At 41.3% G+C, this 21,528-nt stretch overlaps 1 protein-coding gene and 1 long non-coding RNA gene across 4 annotated transcripts in view; one reads left to right on the top strand and one right to left on the bottom strand.

The window, feature by feature from the left end:
- Positions 1-21,528, top strand: part of ror1 (receptor tyrosine kinase-like orphan receptor 1) — a 286,759-nt gene that overhangs the window by 145,182 nt on the left and 120,049 nt on the right. The window lies entirely within an intron of this gene.
- The window catches only part of LOC140205967 (uncharacterized), a 144,946-nt gene continuing 132,032 nt past the window's right edge, over positions 8,615-21,528 (bottom strand). The window contains exon 4 of the long non-coding RNA XR_011888031.1: positions 8,615-8,831. This is a non-coding gene — a long non-coding RNA (uncharacterized lncRNA). The remainder of the gene's footprint in view (positions 8,832-21,528) is intronic.

Here is a 21,528-nt window from a genome sequence, read left to right as displayed (position 1 = left end):
TTGGTTAAAATTGTCCATCTCTGAGGCGCCTCATGAACTGGATTTAGCACTCTACCTTAGTTCAACAGTTTTTTTATATCAATGCCCAGTTTAGCTTTATTAAATCTAGATGAACAATTGATATGAAATGTTTACAATGAAAACATCCCTGTGTTTCAAATTAACCACAGTAATGAGGTTTGAGACAGTCATTTGCTAATATGTAACAGTGTGTGCCAAATTTGTTTCTCCTGTTCATGCAGAATGGCTTAACCCTTGAATGGTTGACAGATTCTAGGAAATCCCATGCCAAGTTTGTTTTCAGTTCATGATAGAATTCCTCTAGCAATAAGAATAAATTTGATGTTCCTGAATGACTCAAATAACTACCAAAGGTCTGTCTAATTGCAAATACATTTGACAAACAGTTATATTTTGTGGTGTTGACTGTATGATAGCTAGTGGGATATTGCAGCCTAGGCTTTGTATGGTTCGACTGCTTTAGGTGGCTGCCCCATGCACTGAAATTAGAGTCAAAGATTCATAGAGCACCGAAAAAGTCCATTTGGCCCATTGAGTCTGTGCTGACTATTTACAGTAAAATGAGTCTGCAGAAGCACCTTTAACAGAAGAAAATATCTCAAAGTTCTTCAGAACCAATTTCACCCGGGATCAATAAAGTATGACTATGACTATGAAGAAGTGTGTACATAAAGTATATCTGGACAAAACTGGCCACTGAACCAAGTGAGACATTTAGAACAACATAGAACACAGTATAGAACTGGACAACATATTCAGTGCAGAACATTATGCCAATCTTGATGCCACCTTATTTAAATGTCCTTCGCCTGTGTATCATCCGTATCCATCCATTCCCTTCATATCTAAAAGCCTCTTAAACTCCACCAAATTGCTTGCTTCACCACTACCCCTGATAACATAATCCAGGCATTTACTGCACTCGGCATTAAAAAAAACTTGCCCCTCACATCACTGTGAAACTTTCTCCTCTAATTTAAAAAACATGCCATTCATATTTGACTTTTCTACCCTGAAGTAAAGATTCTGACTGTCTACCTATCCTTGTCTCTCATATCTTTGATGTCTCTCCCTCCCACAATTCACTGCTGTTAGTGTATCTGTCTTTCCAGCTTTCACAGGGCTCTTTGGTGGTATTGCTCCAGCTTTCACAGGGTTCTTTGGTGGTATTGCTCCAGCTTTCAGGTGCCTATTGTAGATTGTCCATGATTCAGCTCCATACAGTAATGGAGGAAGCTCGACTGCTCCATAGGCCAAAAGGTTTGTTTGGACCTGTAGGTTACAGTCTGCAAAGACTCGTTTCATTATTCTTGCATAGCCTTTACTAGCACAAGGTTTCCTTCTTGAACATAGGCACAGCATTTGTTAGGACCTTGATTGTTGCAAAAATCCTTGTCAAAGCCCAGAATCTCCTCACTTGCTTCCTTCAACATTCTGGGATATATGCCATCGTGCACTTGGGACTTAAAATATTTAATGCTTTTCAGGAGTCTCAGCACCACCTTTTCCTCCTCAACCTCAAAATACCACACTCCACCTGCCCTCCAAATTCTTATCCACAGTAAATACCACACAAGGTCCTCTTTTAATACCTCCACCACTTGCTGAGACTACCTGATTGGATGAGCTAAAGCTTGGCTGAAGAGTTTCAAGTAATAGCTTAAAACTGTGAAGTCAGAGATTTCTGTAATTGTTAAAATGTTCCCTTTTTTCAAAACTGACCACAGTCTTCATAGATCTCTGTCACTTTTGATGTAATTAAGCACATACAATGTGTTATGTGGGGGTCATGGGATGAAGATCGTGTGCGAACATGGTAATCAGCTGAGACCGATGTGGCACTTTTTACTCAGAGGACAAACTGTTTCCTTTTCTACCTTTCGGACACTCCATTTGCTAGGGAATGCTAATAATTTATGTGATAGGGAGGCTTTCTATATAAAAATCCGGCAATATTCTTTCTACCTCTTTTAATCCTATGAATCCAATTGATTGCCCCTTTACTATGCCAAAGAGAGAACTAGTTAATTTATCTTAAGCAGTAAGTGAGTTCTGTAATCACACCGTTGACCCTTTATTCATTTTCTCAAGAAACCACAAGAGGAAACTTTTATATTCCTTTACATCTTTCCAACTCCCATTCTCAGGCATTAGCCATCATTCCTAAAGCTGGATGTTTCCAGCTGGGACTTGCTGTCTGAAGGAACACTAGCTGCACGGTAGCTGCTGCACCTGGTCGATTCGCAGAATTGATTGGCAGATATCTCATAAATGTAATAGATTGACATAACCTTTCAAAGTCAGAATTCTGAAATACCACATCATCCCTTGCATTGAAAAGTTCCAAAAAACAGCTGAATGGTCTCTCTGCCTATGAGTCTCATTTTAAATAACATAAAATGAAGAGAAGCCACTTTATATTCACAACACAGTAAGTATTAATTTTGTAACTGTTAACATTATGTCCAAAATCACAAACAATGAGAAGTTTGTTTTCGTACAATTTGTGTCTTGACTTTGTCATCTGCCTTGCTCTTTATGGTGTCATCCTTGCTTCCCAACAGTGCCTTTCTGTTCCAGTTTTTCAGGGTTCCATATAAGGTTGACATTGAAGGAATTTTGGGCACCCAAAGAATCAAGTGATGTAGGAATCATGTGTAAAAGGATGCGTGAGGGACAGAGTCTGCCATGATGTTCTTGAGTGGAGCAGATTTGAGGAGCAGCAGCGGTGACTGCTGTTCCATTTCTGCAGGCTCCCATATTCGCACTAAATATGATCAACAGAGTGAAACTGGTGCTGAAGAAACTGTACCTCAATATAGTCAGGTCACTCACTTTGCCTCCTTGAGCTGAATTCAGTCAATTTGGCATCAGCTGGAGCTGTCTTTAAATGACTTCTTATAAAAATACTGTTGGAATGAGTAAGCTAAAGAAGATAATGTATGTTTTATAATGTTATGATTTGCTTGCTCTTATTTGAAGATTTGACAGCTGGGAAAAAATATTCTGGATTGGCCATTGTTTGCATTGATATTTGTCGTGTATCTTCTTTCACCACTCTAATCTTGAGAGACAGGCATGACTTAGGTTGTATTACACAGATGGCAACCCTCATGTTGATATTGAGTTCCGCACATGGCTTTCCTGTTCCAACCACAGCAAAAGAAAACAAAAGCCTTTCATCTCATCATATTACATGCTTTCCATTAGTTCTGCAGGTGGTGTAACAGGTAAATGCATGATTTTTCACCATAAAATTAAAGTCTCTCTGGCTTAATGCGTGGTCTATGCTGAGTGGTCTTGATTTCAACCAGTTTGCTCTTGAGACCACAAATGTAATTAAGTTGATAATGTCATTATTGTTTGCTGAAAGTTACTGTCCTTCTCTTGCCTTCACATGTTCCTCTTCTATCTCCACTTAACTCTTCCCTTTCTACTGTTTCTCCTTCTCAGAAAACAAGATAGCGACCGGTACCCATTACAAGCTTACAGTTATCGTGATTACACCTCTTCCCTCCCCACTTCATGCAAGGATTCCATTCAGTCTTTGTCTCTGTAACATTCATTCTGGGATGACATTTCTTTTTGTTTAACTACAGCTTCTCTAATAGGCCACAGGGTTCTCAGCTGCATCCCATCTATTTCTGCCCTTCCTGCTCTCAACTCCTCCCAGCCCAGCAAGGATGGAGTTCCTCTTGTCCCCACCTTCCACTCCACCAGCCACCATGCTCAGCAGATCACCATCTGTAGTTTATGCAATCTTCAATGAGATTCCTCTAACAAACACATTTCCCCTCCCATCTGCTTTCCCTGTACCTTTCTCGACTCCCCATACCTTCACCAGTCACTCCCCTTCTTATCGCCCTTCCCCAAACAACACTGGAGATTCAACACTGCTCTTCACAATCTCCAGAGATCCAAATAACCTTTCTCAGTAAAGCAGCAATTCACTTGCAGTTCTTGTAATCCATTCTGTGTTCATGATGTGACCTCCACTGTACTGGAGAAATGCATATTGAATGGCAACTTTCAGATCACTTCTGATCTGGCCATTTGTGCCCTGTCACTTTTATTTTCCGTTTTCCATCCCATTCCCTCCCAGATATGTTTGCTTACGATTCTAATTAAGTTCAATATAAAAGAGGAACAGTGCGTTATCTTCAGTCCAAATGTATTGCTGCACTCAGGACTCAATTACAAATTCAGCTCTTCAGATAACCAGCCTTTTCTGGTCAATTCTGATGTAAGGCTAACATTATCTCGACAAATCCTACCTCATTTGCTGGGTATTTCCAACATTGTCTTTTGTTTCAGATTTTTAGCTAATGCATTGTTCCATGTCTCAATATTCCAGCATGATTTTTTGCTTGTTTTATCCTCCCCCTCTAACTGCTCTTATTAACTAGATCATTTTGAAAGAATTGTATCACACTGATAAACTGGATCTCCGTTCAGAACCTTAATTCCATCTCTTCTCCATCTCTACTCTCTACAGTTTAAAACACCTCATGTTCCTCCCCTTTCCAGTGTTGATAGTGGGTCTTTGACCTGAAAGATTAACACTTTCTCTGTCCTCAGAATGCTATCTGAGAATGCTGAGTATTTCCAGTACCTCATTTCTAATGTACACTTCCATTATCCTAATATTTTTGTTTTCATTCATTATTTTATAACTTCCTTCCTCAGAAAAAAATTTCACTTTTCTGAACATAAACCACAGAGAAGATATTTTTCAGCTGTGAAGTACTGTAAAGGGCTGTTGATTTTCACTTAAATTTCTTTCAGAAGATTGATTTAAGAGGTACTCTTAATTACATCTTTTGGAGATTGTAAAAGACATTTGAGAAACAACAGTAATAGGGAAGTTAGGGTAATCTTATTAGTGACTTGGACTTATTCAGGATAGCACATGCAGACTAATTTTGTTGATTTTTATTTGAATCCTAGTAAGTAGGAGCTACTTGGTGAATGTTCCCCAGTGATTTTAAGAAAGCATTTGCAAGTGTTCCTCAATGTAGTTGGAATATGAAGAATCAGAGACAACCATGTCACTTCAGATGTATAGTGAATAGTTGAGAGGGGAGACTGTTGGTAGGGATAAAAGAAATATTGTCAGGATGTGACAGATGCCGTTCTCCAGAAATCTGCCCTGGGGCCTCAAGTTTCACAAAGTGTATAGGTGGCATGGATAAAAGAATAGCAGGTTTAGTATCTTAGGAAGGATTACACTGCATAAATGGAGGCAGGAAGTCAAAGGAAAAGTGTATTTTCATGTAAACCTTTTTTCTTGATATGATTTCGGTCATCTGCAAGAGGCAGAGAAAATGTTTTTGGTAAAGAACAATCACTAAAATCGTTATAAACAACTGCTGCATAAACAATGAAGATTTTTGAAGTATATCCCATGTTTTGTAGGCAAAGGAGCAGAATACAAAGTGCAAACTACAAAGGTGTTATTATGAATATTTAGACAAGTATTCTAACAATTGGATTTCCTGATGTTGATTGAAGGATATATTTTGTCCTTGGTATCTTGGTTCCTTTTCCTTGAAGAGTGTTTTGGGAGTTTTCATCTTCACTTATCAAGAAAGACAAAATCATAATAGTGCTTGTTCTGTCCACCATAACCAGCTACTGCTGGCAGGGTCACAGCATGTGTCCATTTTCTGTATTGTTTGACCACAAAGTTAACATACAATAACAAGTCATTCTGGACTGATTAACTGCAGGTACTATTAACTTTAAAAGTGTCTTCAGTCTAAATTACAAAACTCCCTCTCTGTGATTTGGAACCTGATATCGAAATATGTCCGGAGTAACAGTGCAAACACAATATAATTTAAGTATCACCGGGGCAGTATGATTTAAGATGGGGAGATATGATTTCTGTGGTCTCACATTTACTGAAGGACATAGCGAAACCAGATCCAGTTATTCACCCTTCCTGTGTTAGAATTTCTAATGGGAACATTAAATAAGGTTACTCAGGGGTAATTGAAGGGCACATAAAAGACACTAAAATGAGGGATCAAATTTCCAAAAAAGCTTAAATGCCTTTGGGCTGCCGTGGCTCATGCCATTAGCAGTGCTGCTCAGCTATAAACTTATCACCCCACTTTCTTAATGTGAAACATTTTTACTGCCTGTTTAATGGTGCTTTTAATATCTAAACATGAAAAAGTAACTGCAGCTCCATAAAGTAACATTAAAGGAGGCCATGTGTTTTAATTTTATCCCAAGATACAGTTAAGATGCTGAAAAATTGGACTTTAACAATGTTGTGTAATTTTTTTAAATTGATTTGATACTCATCACAGTTTTATTTTGAGAGTATTTTATAATTATGACTGTTAATGAAAGAATTAAAGTGTAAAATGTTGCTGGTATCTTAACTCAAGGAAATATCTGAATTTTCTTCAAAAGGGAATTGCTCCCAACTTTATCTGCTCCCACTAATAAAGCATGAGAAATTGGTACATATTTGCTCTCAAATCATTGCCAGCCTTAAAGATCATAACACTGTACTGATTGGTTACATTTTCATTGGGATTCAGGCAGGTTATGAAGCATTCTGTTAATAACCATGTTATTTTCAGATTCAGGTCTATTATCACCAGAATGTGGTGTGAACTTTGTTAACTTAGCAGTAGCGGTACAATGCAATACATGATAATGTAGAAAGAAAAAGTAAGTATATCAGTTACAGTATTTTAGATTTAAAATAGTGCAATTCAGAAATAATATTTTAAAAAGTGAGGTAGTGTTCATGGGCTCATTGTCCATTTAGGATTTGATGGCAGAGGTGAAGAAGCTGTTCCTGACTGATGTATATACCTTCAGGTTTCTGTGCCTCCTTCCTGATGGTAACAATGACAAGAAGGCATGTCCTGGGTAATGGGGGCCCTTAATAGTGGACGCCGTCTTTCTGAGGCACTGCTCCTTGAAGATGTCTTGGATATTTTCTTGATATTTTTCTTGATTCTGAGAGGTACAGTCTCATTAAAAAAAAGAGCTTATCTAGATAGCAACTTTCTGATTGCAGTAGTAATTGAGAAGATTATTCTATTGTTTTTGTTACATTAGCGGCATCTATCAGTGATTAAATGACATTTCAATGTATTTTTCTATTTAATTTGCAAAAATATATCAAAACCATTTCTTACAGTGGTAATACATGTAACACTGCATTTATAATTAAGGAAGATCCTCTATTTTCAAAAACTCCTTTCATAGTTGCAGGACATCACAAAGAGCATTAAGTAGTACTCACTCTTGCAAAGCGCAGAACACTAGCTACTGTGTGCACATCAGTGGGTAATGACCTGTAAATTTGCTTTTGTCATTTTGGTATAAGAGTAAATATCGTTGAGGACATGATGACATCCTATACTCTTCTAAGATTGATGTGCCTCCAGCAGAGAGAGCTGGGGGGGGACTTTGGTTTAATATCTCATCTGGAAGACTACTTCAGACACTGCAGTAATCATTCAGTGCTGCACTGAAGTACACACATAGATCTTGTGCTCAGGACTGAGGTTTGAACCCACAACCTTCTGATTTGGGAGAGGGTACTATCTCTGAGTTAAAGATAATATTTCAAAAACTGGCAAGTTTGGTTTATGAATTGAAACATTCAGAGATGTTTCAACAATGTAATAAACTATGTCGGAGAGAATTCAACTACAGAACCTGGGAATCCTTGAGACTGTCTGAGGCAAAGCTTTGATGGAGCATACAATTACAATCATGGTTCTATGAACAACAGACTGTGTTCCGTAGTTAGAAAAGAAATGACAAGCAATTAATATACTTATTGAGGACACATTTTATTTATTCATCCACTTCATGTTTATGGGATGGATCCAATAGTTTAACAACAAGAATATTGTGCTGAAAGCTCTAAAGCTTCTGTAGTGCCTGTTGGGTTTTAACACTTAATGTTTTCATCAATCTGAAAACGTGACTCTATAAATGTTCTGCTTGTTTAGTGAGCTAATGTTTAATCTAGGTCAGTGATGAGTAGCTGATCATAGCCAGATTGTTCATCAAGATGTGAGCTTTCTGCAGCACGTGGAGGAGGAGATGTACAGGGGGCTGGAGGTAAATATGATAGTTGGGAGTCAAGGTAAAGGGACCAATCTGTCCCTATCCATTGTGCTAGTAGGAAATTTATGTGGGAATACTGAGTGAAAGCAGGTGGGTTTTCAATGACATTGCTCTTCCTCAAATGCACGTACAGACGTTAGTTTCACTTGAGTGAAATGCCATGTGGCTACCAGTGCTTGTGGAACTTTGGTCTGATGAGTGGTCTTCTGCTACTTTTCTATAGCTCTCTCTGGTGAATTAGTATGAACATCTGCTGGCATCTAAAAATTATATAATTAATCTATTTTTAGTCAGTGCGTTTCTCATTGAGGAAACATTATATAGATTGAGAATTAACTGTCACAAAGGCATCTTTTGTGTCACTTGTACGCCTTGGCTAATTATCAGCATAGAGAAAGTTAAGCAACCAGTTACTCACATGAATTTCTTAGCAATTAAATTCATGAGTGTAATTGGTTGCTTAACTTTCTTTATTCTGTGACACTAAGGATAGAGTTTTCAATCATAGAGTAAAGCCCAGCACAATAATTACAGTTTAGATACTTGAGAGGTTTTGGCTGTTTAATATCCATTCCGGGGATTCCACAGAAATTCTGCCAAAGTTTCAGCAGGAGATGAGAACATGTCCGGGGCGACCGGCCTTGTGACTGCCACTGCATGCAGATGAATTATTGTAAAAGTGAGAAACTGCAGACACTGGAAATCTGAAATGACAACAGAAGATGATGCAAAACCTCCGCAAGTCAGACAGTGTCTGTGAAGGTGGAAGGAGATATAACACTTCAGTGACTTTTCATCAAATCTCATCTAATGATAAATGATGGACCTGACATATTAACTCTGTTTATCTCTGCAGAGCTATTCCTGACACTTTCTGTGTTTATTTCCAATTATTCCTTTTTTTAAATACAGAAGCAGTCTTTATAAAAGAAAAATGAGTAGATCCCCTGCTGTTATATGTAAATGCATTGTACTTCATAGTAATAGTTCAATTCTTACCGTAATTAAGCTGTCTTATGCCTAGCCCACAAAATAATGTATGATCTTTAAATGACATAACCTGTAATTATGACAAATAATTCAGCAGAAAAGTAAGCCATTATTGTAGTGATTTATATATTTTTTCTTTCACGGTCCAAGGTTAAATCTAAACATATAAGTTAATGCTGGTCTTAGAACTAAGAACTATTTAGTAGCTTAATAATTCTACAATATATCTAACGAATCCTATAATGTCTGATTTGCCCTGAACCAATCTGCTGGATTAATTTTGAGGAACATTGTGGATGTCAGGTTCAGCTGGGAAAATCGTTTCTTCTCCTTCATTTGATTATTGCACTTAATTCCAATGTGTAAAGAATGTTTTGCCAAACTTTTTCGCAATATCGTAAGTGCCTGTGTTGCATTACTGTTGATCTAACTTGTACTGTTTATACATGATAGTCATGACACTCTTGTTATAATAACATTTAAAATGTTAAATAGTGTTTTGGATTATATTTTGCCATGTGATTTTGTATAATAGAATTCACATAAAGTATAATAATTATTAAAATTTTTGAAATATGTGAATGCTTACTACATTGTTCATGGTAAGTTGCTTAATAATAGGGATTTAAAGTGCAAATCAAAATCACTGCAGATCTGGAAATCTGAAATAAAAGAAAAAGCAAAGCCAAGGAATTCTCATTAGCTCAGTTACTTTCTGGCAAGAAAAAGTAAGTTAACTTTTCAGGTTAAAAAGTGTTTTTAATATCTAGTAATAAAGAGTTAATAAGATACAGGAGCAGAATTAGACCATGGCTAATTTTATTTTTCAACCCTATTTTTGTGCCTTCTCCCCATAACCTTTAACTGGTTTACCTATCAATTTCTGCCTTCAATACACCCCGTGACTTTCCCTCCACAGTCCTCTGTGGCAATGAATTTCACATATTCACAAGTCTCTGGCTGAAGACATTCCTCTTCATCTCTATTTTAAAGGAACTTCACTTTATTCTGATGCTGTGTCCCCGGATGGTAGACTCTCCTACCAATGGAAACATCCTCTCCACATTCACTCTATCCAGGCCTTTCAGTATTGAGAAAGTTTAAATGAGAACCCCACCACCCAAGCACCATGCTTCTGAATTATTATCTAAATATTTATCACATACTGCGCCTGGCAAAAACATTTAAAGGAAAACAAACTGCATTTATCAAGTGGACAATCACAATGTTTCAAAGGACTTGGCATCCAGTTAAGTACTTTTTCCATTATACCATTGCAGATTAAGAAAGAACCTTGCCACTCTATGATTAATGCTGTAGAATTTCCCCAAATCCAGCTAAAAGGACAGCTGGAACCTCAGTTTAATATTAATCCAGAATATGAAACTGATCAAAGTACATTACAGTATAATAAGGCAAGCTGTCCACCAAAATTATATCTTTATGTTATAGTGAAGGGAAAATTGTGATGGGGTGGGGGGTGGAGAGAAGGTGGTGTGCAAGGATGATAGTGGAATGAAAAAGGATAATGATGTTAAAATAATTACAGTACTGATGAAAAACAGGCTCCCAGACTATAGTTTAATTTTCTGTGGTGGATGGGAACAGTAGACCAAGGACAATTTCCCTATGTAGGAGGACAAGAGTGTTTGAATGGGGCATGGATACATAATTTATCTCATTTCATCTGCGCAGAGAGAGGGGTGTTCTTGGTGGTCTACCAATGGTTTGCCTTTTTATTGAAGGGAAATATGATGCTCTTTAACTGTTGAATGGGGAGGAAACTAGGGGACATCTTTATTCTCATGAGGTTGCATTTGTGGTAGTAAGAACAGAAAAAGAACAAGATGTTGCAAGACAAGGAGTGATATTTTAGGATTGTGACAATGTAATGGATAGGGGAGGAGTGGGGCATTGACAAAACAGGAGGTTAAGTGACTTCATTCCAATGAGTAGTGCAGTTAGGTTTCAGAATGTGGGACTGCAGTGGTGAATATGCACTGCATATCACATATAATTATCGTATTTGTTGTGGACAAGGCGAAGTTTCCTCAGATAGAGAGCGGTGGGCGGGTGGTGATTGGAGAAATACTTAAGAATAGACTATTCTGTCCCTCACACCTGCTCTGCCATTCAATAACCTTACACGTTGCCACATATTGTGATCTTTGAACATCTCAAAATCTGTTGATATCTTTCTTAAATATGTTTAACATCCACGGCTGGATTTCAGAGATTTGAACATCTCAAAGTCTGTTGATATCTTTCTTAAATATGTTTAACATCCACGGCTGGATTTCAGAGATTTACTACCTTACTATCTCAATCCCAATTGCTCCCCTCCTGTTTTCAGGCCATGACCCTCTAGTTCCAGACATAAGAGCCAATCTTCGAGATGTTGCTGTTTTCTTTCAACTGTGCTCATTTTCAGGAGCAAGAATACTGGGTGATTTTCTTTTTTGAATGACTTCTGCAGAGCAGAGAAGATAAAGGGGGAGATTCAAAAGAAGTGACCAAAATTATGTGAAATTTCCGTAGAGTGAATAAATTGAAATTATTTGCACCAGCTGGAGAGATGTTAGTAAGGGGGCACAGGTATAAACCTGGACAGGAATATTTTAAGATCTGTGTTCAGGCAAATTTGAATACACTGCTTGAAAAGATGCCAGAAGTAGTTGATGTTCAAAAAGGAACTCTAATGAAAAGTTTTATAGAAGTCTCTGAAGCAGCCTGTCCTTGATGGGCTGAATAGCCTCCTTCAATCCTATGCAATTCTCAGGCACTCTCTTTGCTCGTGGTCAAAGTGGGATTGCCTACAGTCCTGCCAAAGTGTGGAGCAACATGCAGTGTTCTTATAAAAGTTACACTGATCAGTTCCAAAACAAACCCGTCTATGGCTCCATGTCATCAATGCATGATGTATGATGGTGTCGACACCCAAGATCTGGACTGTCCAGTCACACTGTACTTACCATCCAGTCTAACTATGGCTACACATTCTAAAATCAGAACAGTCACATTTATACCCTTGACCTAAGGCTCCAGCATTTTCTAAGAACTTGAGAAACAGGAACAGGAGTAGGCCAGTTGACCCCTCAAGTCTGCTCCACCATTTGGTACAGTCTTGGTTGATCCAATCTTGACCTCAACACCACTCTCCTGCTCTTTCCCTGTCACCCTTGTGATTTACGTATCTTTGCCTTGAGAATGCTCACTGACAGCCGCTGGGTTACAGAATTCCAAAGAGTCAGAGCCCTCTGAAAGAAAGAATTGTTCCTCATCTATGCCTTAAATGAACCACCCCTTATTCTGCAATTATGGCCCCTAATTCTTGATACCCCCACTAAGGGAAATAATTTCTCGGCAATTACCTTGTGAACCAAGAGTTCCAATTATTTGAACATTGAGGGTTTACTACAAGTCTCACCCTGAACTTGGTTAAATCAACGTACAGTATATATTTTGTATCAGGAGTCATTGGATATCATTCACAAGCTGAGCCCTCCCCCAATTTCAGTTTTCAGAACTCCAACTGAGATCAGCTAATTCAGTACAGACTGGGTATTAACACTGGAGCTCAGTTCCATTCATTTAAACCATCAGGGCAGATTAATGGTCACATACTTTTCACATACTGATTTTTCAATTTGTTTAGAACTTTCTCTTCCTCAGTACCAAAACCTAGCATTTTCCAACATTTAGCATTACTTTTTCCTCATGCATGTTTGCATGGTACACCATATTCATTCTTTAAATTTAAATGAAACTGTCTCTGATAAATTCGGCTTGGATCAACACGTGTGTGTAATTTACCTGAGGGAACTGTTCAGTAAACTGGTTTAGATTTATTGGAAGAATATTGGCTGTGAATTTAATGGTATATAATCAGTACCAGGCCAACTCAATATGAGTAGAGGAGCGGAGTGGTGCCAACAGAGATTACGTAATTTCCATTTTGTCAAGGATGTCACAGGACATTAGTGGCTCACGCATGTGTGTTAATAGCAAGTAAAAACAAAAGATATCCTGTGGATTTACCGATATGCCATCTGCAATATTGGTGTCCAAGAGACGTCTCTTAAAATCAATGGTTTAAAATTGCTGAATGGAAAGAATGTAAAGAGTAAAGTTGGCTCTTTGAGGCACCTGCTCTGTGTCTTTGGTCAGGCTTAGAATCATTCTCTCAACACATAATGCCGCATGAAGAAATATTCTGCAGTACCTTAACAACCATATCAAAAGCAGCCTGCACACAATCATCATAGTTAATGCTATCTACACTCCGTGGCCACTTTATTTGGTACTTCCTCTATCTAATAATGTGGCCACTGAGTGTATGTTCATGGTCTTCTGCTGCTGTAGTCCACCTATTTCAAGGTTTGGAGTATCATGTGTTCAGAGATGCTCTTCTGCACATTGTTATTCGAGTTCCTGAAGCCTTCCTGTCAGCTTGAACCAGTCCAGTCATTCTCCTCTGACCTCTCTCATTAACAAGGTGTTAAGAACTGCCACTCATTGAATGTCTTTTTTTGTTTCTCGCACTATTCTCTGTAAACTCTGGAGATTTGTGTGTGAAAATCAGCAATTTCTGAGATCTGCAAATCACCTCATCTGGTTCCAACAATCATTCCTTGGTCAAAGTCACTTAAATCACATTTCTTCCCCTTTCTGATGTTGTCTGAACCTCTTAACCACATATACCTTTATGCATTGAGTTGCTGCCACATGATTGGCTGATTAGAGATTTGCATTAGCAGCCAGGTGTACATAATAAACTGGCCACTGAGTGTATTTTTGTTTTATATTTAAGTTTTTGTGCTTGCTACAATGAGCTTAGCAGAACAATGGAGGGAAACTTGCTATTTCAGCTCTGAAGATTAGTAGACCAGTGGAAAGTCATTTGCGAACTGTGGCCCAGCAATCTGCCTTCACCTGAACTTCAAAGATTGCTTTTGAGTGCATCACACTGAATTTCTTCCATTTAGCTCCCTTGTCATTGTTTGACCACCTCTGACTACTGATATGTATTTGGTAATTCTGTGCTGCTTGTGTTTAGTGACTTTGCTGGATGAAACATGAATTGACACTACCTAACACTGTTTCACGTTGGTTCTGTTGACTATCAGAGAAGGCATTTGACCCAATGGTCAAAACTGAAGAACAGATTTTGAATCACACGGCAGGGAAACAGGCCCTTAAGTCAACTATACAGTACCCATCACTGCTAATCCCACTTTCAACCACTTGGCTCATAGTATTCAGTGTTGTTTATTCAAGTGCTTGTCTAAATACCCCTTAAATACTGTGGGAATATCTGTCCATCACCTGCAGAAGAAGTGTGTTCCAGATTCCAGTCAGTGTCTAGGTGAAAATTTTCCTCAGAATCCCCCTAAAGTCCTGCCCCTTACTTTAAACCTAAGATCTCTGATTTAATTTTATTACCCAGCCTGTCTATTCCCCTCACAATTGTGCATAGCCGGGTCAGATTCCCGTCAACCTCCAATGTTGTTGGCAAAACACACCCAGCCTAATCAGTCTCTCCACACACAAACATTCCATTCTAGGCAATGTCTTGGTGAATCTCCACTTCACCCTCTCTAGTACCATCATATACTTCCTTTAGTGTGGCAACCAGAACTGCCCACTACTCCAGCTGTGGTCTAACCAATGGTTTGTATAGTTGTATGGTAATCTCTCTGCCATTGTATTATATGTCCCAGCTAATGTGTTCATTATCCTGCAAGCCATCTTCAGAGCTCTAAGTTTGTCAGAGATAAAAGTTGACACAGTCTCTTTCTTTGTACTATTGCTGAAAGTGGTATTGGATAGAGATTTAAAGGTGGTCATTTTCCTGGTGTGCCTGACCAGGGAGTGCATTGTTTATGATTGGAAGGTAGCCACCACAGAGTAGCACTGTTCTCTCTTCACCCAGTCTCAACCAGCAGGCATTTTGTCGAACTTGCCTTTTCTGAGTTTTTCTTTCCCACTTCCCTTCCAAAGGCATGTTGAGGGCATGTGGGAAATTGAACAGCTTAGCTGAGCTATTTGGGGAAGGTGTACTCACTCTATAATTGAGGCTGTGCATGTCAAACAAGAATTTCAGTGGGAATCTAGAAGGACTGTGCTACACAGGCCTCCCCAGTCAGATGGAAACCAGCTTCCTGTTTGTAAAGTACTTCCTGCTGGACCGACTCATATTAAGGAGGTTTTAACAGGCAGACAGCCAGCAAACGCAGTGCAAAGTTCAGTCTAATCTCTGTGGGCATTTGAAAACCGGTGATGCAAGTGCATGGTTTAACTGGCTGTCAAAACAAATCTCTTTGTAGTGCAGGAGGCCCTGCAGTACAAAGGACTCCACCTCTTTGGGAGCCAGCTTCAAGCGGAATGGGACTTTTGGCCTACTGAGTATGTGCCGACCATCAAGCACCCTCTTACACTAATATCATATTATTCTCTCCCAAACCCATCGAGTTCGCCCGCTCACATACACACTTGGGCAAATTTACAGTGAACAATGAACCTGTCAGCCTGTCTGTCTTTGGGATGTACGAGGAAACTCCTGTGGTTACAAGGAAAATGTGCGGATACCACACGGCCAGCACTGGAGGTCAGGCTTGAACCCAGAACACTGGAGCTCTGAGGAACACTCACAATGCACTGGAGGAACTCAGCAGGTCAGTCAGCATCAGTTGAAAAGATTAGTCGACGTTTCGGGCCGAAACCCTTCGTCAGGACTGAAGGAAGAATTTTAGGGAGGGTTTGAAGAATGCTGGTAATTGAAAAAACAGTAATTTGAAAGACAAAGGGGTGGGGAGGGGAAGCAAGGAGGTGATTGGCAGGAGAACAATAGTAGAAGGAGGCAGAACTATGAGGGAGGTGATGTGAAATAGGGATAGAGGAAGGGAGGGGGAGGGAATTACCGGAAGTTGGAGAATTCTGTGTTCATACCAAGGGGCTGGAGACTACCTAGACGGTATATGAGGTGTTGCTCCTCCAACCTGAGTTTAGCCTCATCATGGCAGTAGAGGAGGCCATGTATGGACATATCTGAATGGGAATGGGAAGCAGAGTTGAAGTGGGTGGCTACCAGGAGATCCTGTCTGTTGTGGCGGACGGAGTGGAGGTGCTCGATGAAGCGGTCCCCCAATCTGCGTCGGGTTTCACCGATGTAGAGAAGGCCGCACCGGATGCAATAGATGACCCCATCAGATTCGCAAGTGAAGTGTTGCCTCACCTGGAAGGACTGTTTGGGGCCCTGAATGGTGGCAAGAGAGGAGGTGTAGGGACTGGTGTAGCACTTACACTTACAGGGATAAGTGCCGGGTGGGAGATCCGTGGGGATGGACTTGCGGATAAGTGAGTCGCGGAGGGATCGATCCCTGCGGAAAGCGGAGAGGGGTGGAGAGGGAAAGATGTGCTTCGTGGTGGGGTCCTGTTGAAGGTGGCGGAAGTTGCGGAGGATAATGTGCTGGATCCGGAGGCTGGTGGGGTGGCAGGTGAGGACAAGGGGAACCCTGTCCCTGTTGTTGTGGTGGGAAGATGGGGTGAGGGCCTCCACCTTCAACAGGACCCCACCACTAAGCACATCTTTCCGTCTCCACCCCTCTCCGCTTTCTGCAGGGATCGATCCCTCCGCGACTCACCTATCCGCACATCCATCCCCACGGATCTCCCACCCAGCACTTATCCCTGTAAGCGTAAGTGCTACACCAGTCCCTACACCTCCTCTCTTGCCACCATTCAGGGCCCCAAACAGTCCTTCCAGGTGAGCCAACACTTCACTTGCGAATCTGTTGGCGTCATCTATTGCATCTGGTGCTCCCGGTGCGGCCTCCTCTACATCGGTAAAACCCGACGCAGATTGGGGGACCGCTTCGTCGAGCACCTCCACTCCGTCCGCCACAACAGACAGGATCTCCTGGTAGCCACCCACTTCAACTCTGCTTCTCATTCCCATTCAGATATGTTCATACGTGGCCTTCTCTACTGCTATGATGAGGCTAACCTCAGGTTGGAGGAACAACACCTCATATACCGTCTTGGTAGTCTCCAGCCCCTTGGTATGAACATAGAATTCTCCAGCATCGGGTAATTCCCTCCCCCTCCCTTCCTCTATCCCTAATTCACATCACCTCCCTCATAGTTCCGCCTCCTTCTACTATTGTTCTCCTGCCAATCACCTCCTTGCTTCCCCTCCCCACCCCTTTGTCTTACAAATTACTGTTTTTTTCAACTACCAGCATTCTTCAAACCCTCCCCAAAATTCTTCCTTCAGTCCTGAGGAAGGGTTTTGGCCTGAAACGTCGACTAATCTTTTCAACTGATGCTGACTGACCTGCTTAGTTCCTCCAGCGCATTGTAAGTGTTCCTTTGACAACAGCATCTGCAGATTATTTTGTGTTTACTGGAGTTCTGAGGCAGCAGTTCCACTAGCTGTGCCACTCTGCTAGTCTGAAGGAGGGAAGGTTCACATTTAACTCCCATCCCTGTGAAGAAGGGGATTGGTGAGCTGGACACTGGCAACCCTGGGGAAAGTTTAGGTGAAGGAGTTGAGTGGTTGCCTAGGGAACTCAAAAGGCAAAAGTGCCTTCCAGCATGCCAGACAGTCAAATTAACAGTGGAGAAAAAAAATCAAAGCTCAGTCTGTAAATTATTTGTTGTTAACCAGATCAATAGTTGTAGTTAGTCTTGGTGAGACCTGGATTAGGGAAGGGAGAAATCAACCACGGTACTTGTTCCAATGTGAAGGTGGAAGTGGACGGTGGGATAGGGTCAGACGTGATGGTTGAGCTGTTGGAAGTACTGTTTGTCCTGACTGCTGGGGGAGAAGGTGCCACTTGTGTGAGCTATGAGAGAGGAAGCAAATATAGGAATATATTATGTTAGAAGTATTTTTAATCCTGGAGTTTCCATGATTAAAGATATTTCTACAATACAAGTGGTCATTTCATTTTATTTTTCTCTAGGTCTTTCTGACTTTCAGCATGAACCAACCACTCCACACCATTATTTCTCTCCAGATTGAATCTGGCTCCTTGCTAAGTGTGCAGAAAACAATTTGATCTGGACTTATCCCCTGAGATTTATAATCATAGCATCACACAGTCGAACCACATGGAACTAGACCTTTTGTCCCAAATAGTCAATGCCTTTCTATGCTAATCTCATTTTCCACCATACCTGTGCAAATGCTTTTAAGACACTGTGAAAGGTGGGGTGGTAGGTGAGGTCAAGAGGAACCCTATCTCCTGGTAGGATGGCGGGAAGATGAGGCATAAAATGGAAGCAATGCGGTTGAGGGCAGTATTGATGGTAGAGAAAGGGAAGCCCCTTTCTTTGAAGAAGGAGGACATCTCCTTCGTTCTGGAATGAAAAGCCTCATTCTGAGGACAGGTGGAGCGGAGACGGAGGAATTGAGAGAAAGGGATGGTGTTTTTACAAGTAACAGGGTAGGAGGGAGTATAGTCCAGTTAGCTGTGAGAGTCCATGGGTTTGTAATAGACATCAGTGGATAAGCTGTCTCCAGAGATAGAAACAGAGAGATCAAGAAAGGGGAGGGAGGTGTCAGAAATGGACCAAGTAAATTTGAGAGTAGTATGAGTTGGAGGCAAAGTGGATGAAGACAATGAGTTCTTCATGAGCACAGGAAGCAGCACCAGTGCAGTCATCAGTGTAGCATAGGAAAAGTGTGGGACCAACACTGGTGTCGTCTTGGAACATAGACTGGTCCATGTAGCCAACAAGTAGGCAGGCATAGCTGGGACCCATGTGAGTGCCCATGGCTAAACCTTTCATGTGAAGGAAGCGGGAGGAGCCAAAGGAGAAATTACTTAGAGTGAGGACAAATTCTGCTAGGCGGAGGAGAATGGTGGTGGAGAGGAACTGGTTGGGTCTGGTGTCCAGAAAGAAATGGAGAGCTTTGAGGCCTTCTTGGTTGGAAATAGGAGTGTATAGGGACTGGACATGCACAGTAAAAATAAGGTGATGGGGTCATGGAACCTGAAATTATTGAAAAGATCCAGAGCATGTGAAGTGTCATGGATGTAAGTAGGAAGGGACTGAAATGGGGGGATAAAACAGAGTTGAGGTATGCAGATATAATTTCAGTGGGGCAGGACCAAGCTGAAACAATGGGTCTACCTGGACAGGTGGGTTTGTGGATCTTGGGTAGGAGGTAGAGACAGGAGGTGCGGGGTACGGGAACTATGAGTTTGGTGGAGGTGGATGGGAGATCCCCAGATTCGATAAGGTTGGTGATGGTGTGGGAGACAATAGCCTGGTGTTCCTTAGTGGTGTCCTGTTGAAGGAGTAAGTAAGAGGAGGTGTCTGAGAGTTGTCACTGGGCCTCAGCAAGATAGAGATCAGTATGCCAGACTAATACAGCACCCCACTTTCTGAGGGTTTGATGGTGAGGTTAGGGTTGGCGCAGAGGGAGTGGAGAGCAGAGCATTCGGAAGGAGTCAGGTTGGAATTGGAGAGAGGAATGTTGAAGTTTAGACGGTTGATGCCCCATTGGCAGTTGGCAGTGTAAAGGTCCAGAGCAGGCAGAAGACCAGGGCAGGGTGTCCAGGAAGAGGAGGAGTGTTGAACACGGGAGAAGGGGTAATTGGTGTGGGGTGGAGAGTCCTTGCCAAAGAAATAGGCTCGGAGATGGAGGTTCCAGAAGAAAAGCTCAACATCCTCAGTGCTACCCTACCAGAGATAGGGTTCCTCTTCTCCTCACCTACCACCTCAGCAGCCTCTGTGTCCAGCACATAATTCTCCACAACTTATGCCAACTCCAATGGGATCCCACCACCAAGTGCACCTTTCCCTTACCCCACTTTCTGCTTTCCGCAGGGATCGCTCCCTACATGGCTCCCTTCTCCCTCCTGGCACTTACCCTTAGAAGAGGAACAAGTGCTACACTTGCCCCTACATCTCCTCCCTCACTACCATTCAGGGCCCTAAACAGTCCTTCCACGTGAGGCGACACTTCACCTGTGAGTCTGTTGGGGTCATGTACTGTGTTCGGTGCTCCTGGTGTGGCCTCCTGTATATCGGTGAGACCCAATGTAGATTGGCAGACCACTTTGCCAAGCACCTACGCTGCAGCAGAAAAAGCGGGATCTGTCAGTAGCCACTCATTTTAATTCCACTTCCCATTCCCATTCTGATATGTCTATCCATGGCCTCCTCTACTGCTGTGATGAGGCCTCACTTACGTGGAGGAACAACACCTTATATTCCGTCTGGGTAGCCTCCAACTTGATGACATGAACATCAATTTCTCAAACTTCCAGTAATGTCCCTCTCCCGTCACCTTCACCATTCCTCATCCTCTTTTCCCTCTCTCACTTTATCTCCTTGCCCGCTCATCACCTCCCTCTGGTGCTCCTCCCCACTTTTCTTTTTCCATAGCCTTCTGTCCTCTTCTGTCAGACTCCCCCTTCTCCAGCCCTGTATCACTTTCACCAATCAACTTCCCAGCACTTTACTTCATCCCTCCCCTTCCCAGTTTCACCTATCACCTTGTGTTTCTCTCTCCCCCACCTTCTAAATCTACTCCTCAACTTTTTTTCTCCAGTCCTGCTGAAGGGTCTCGGCCCAAAATGTCAACAGTACTCTTTTCCATGAATGCTGCCTGACCTGCTGAGCTCCCCCAGCGTTTTGTGTGTGTTGCTGCTGTATAACCGAAGCCTTCCAAACCAGGCCAAAATGTGGTGAACCTCTACTGCTACCATATCCTTTCTATAGTGTGGTAACCAGAAATGCACACAGTATTATAAGTCTGACCTAACCAATACCTTGTACAGCTGCCATATAACATCCTAACTCTTATATTCAACCTATGAAGTCAAATAAGTTCACTGCCCTATTCATCTATGCTGCCATTTTCAGGGAGCTAGGACTTTGAATTTCAAAGTCTCCCTGTATGTCTGTGCTTGTTAAATCCCCATTACATGAGCTGCTGATATTACATGACTAAAAATGCATTACATCACTTGTCTTGATTAAACTTAATCTGCCACTACTCCACCCAACTTTCCAGCTGATCTAAATTTCTCTGTATCTATAGGCAATTAACCTCGCTAACTACAAATCTTCATGTCATCAGTAAACTTACTTATCAGAGCACAGAACTTCACATTCAAACATCAAAGGTTCCAGCAACAATTCCTGTGGTACGACACTGATTACAGACTTTCAGATAAATAAACCCCACCACCACATTCTACATCCTATCACCAAGCCAATTTTGGATCTAGTTTTACAAAACCCTTTGGACCCCATGTTTCTTAACTTTCTGGCCAGTCTGCCATGTAGGACCTTGTCAAAAACCTTGCTAAAGACCACGTGTATCATGTCTACCACCTTGCCTTCACTAATTTTCTTAGTAACTTCATCTAAAAAACTTTGGAAGGGGATCCC

The sequence above is a fragment of the Mobula birostris genome, chromosome 12 (assembly GCF_030028105.1).
Source record: "Mobula birostris isolate sMobBir1 chromosome 12, sMobBir1.hap1, whole genome shotgun sequence".
NCBI lineage: Eukaryota > Metazoa > Chordata > Chondrichthyes > Myliobatiformes > Myliobatidae > Mobula > Mobula birostris.
Note: the sequence above shows the minus strand (reverse complement) of the source record. Positions and strands in the feature narration are given on the sequence as shown.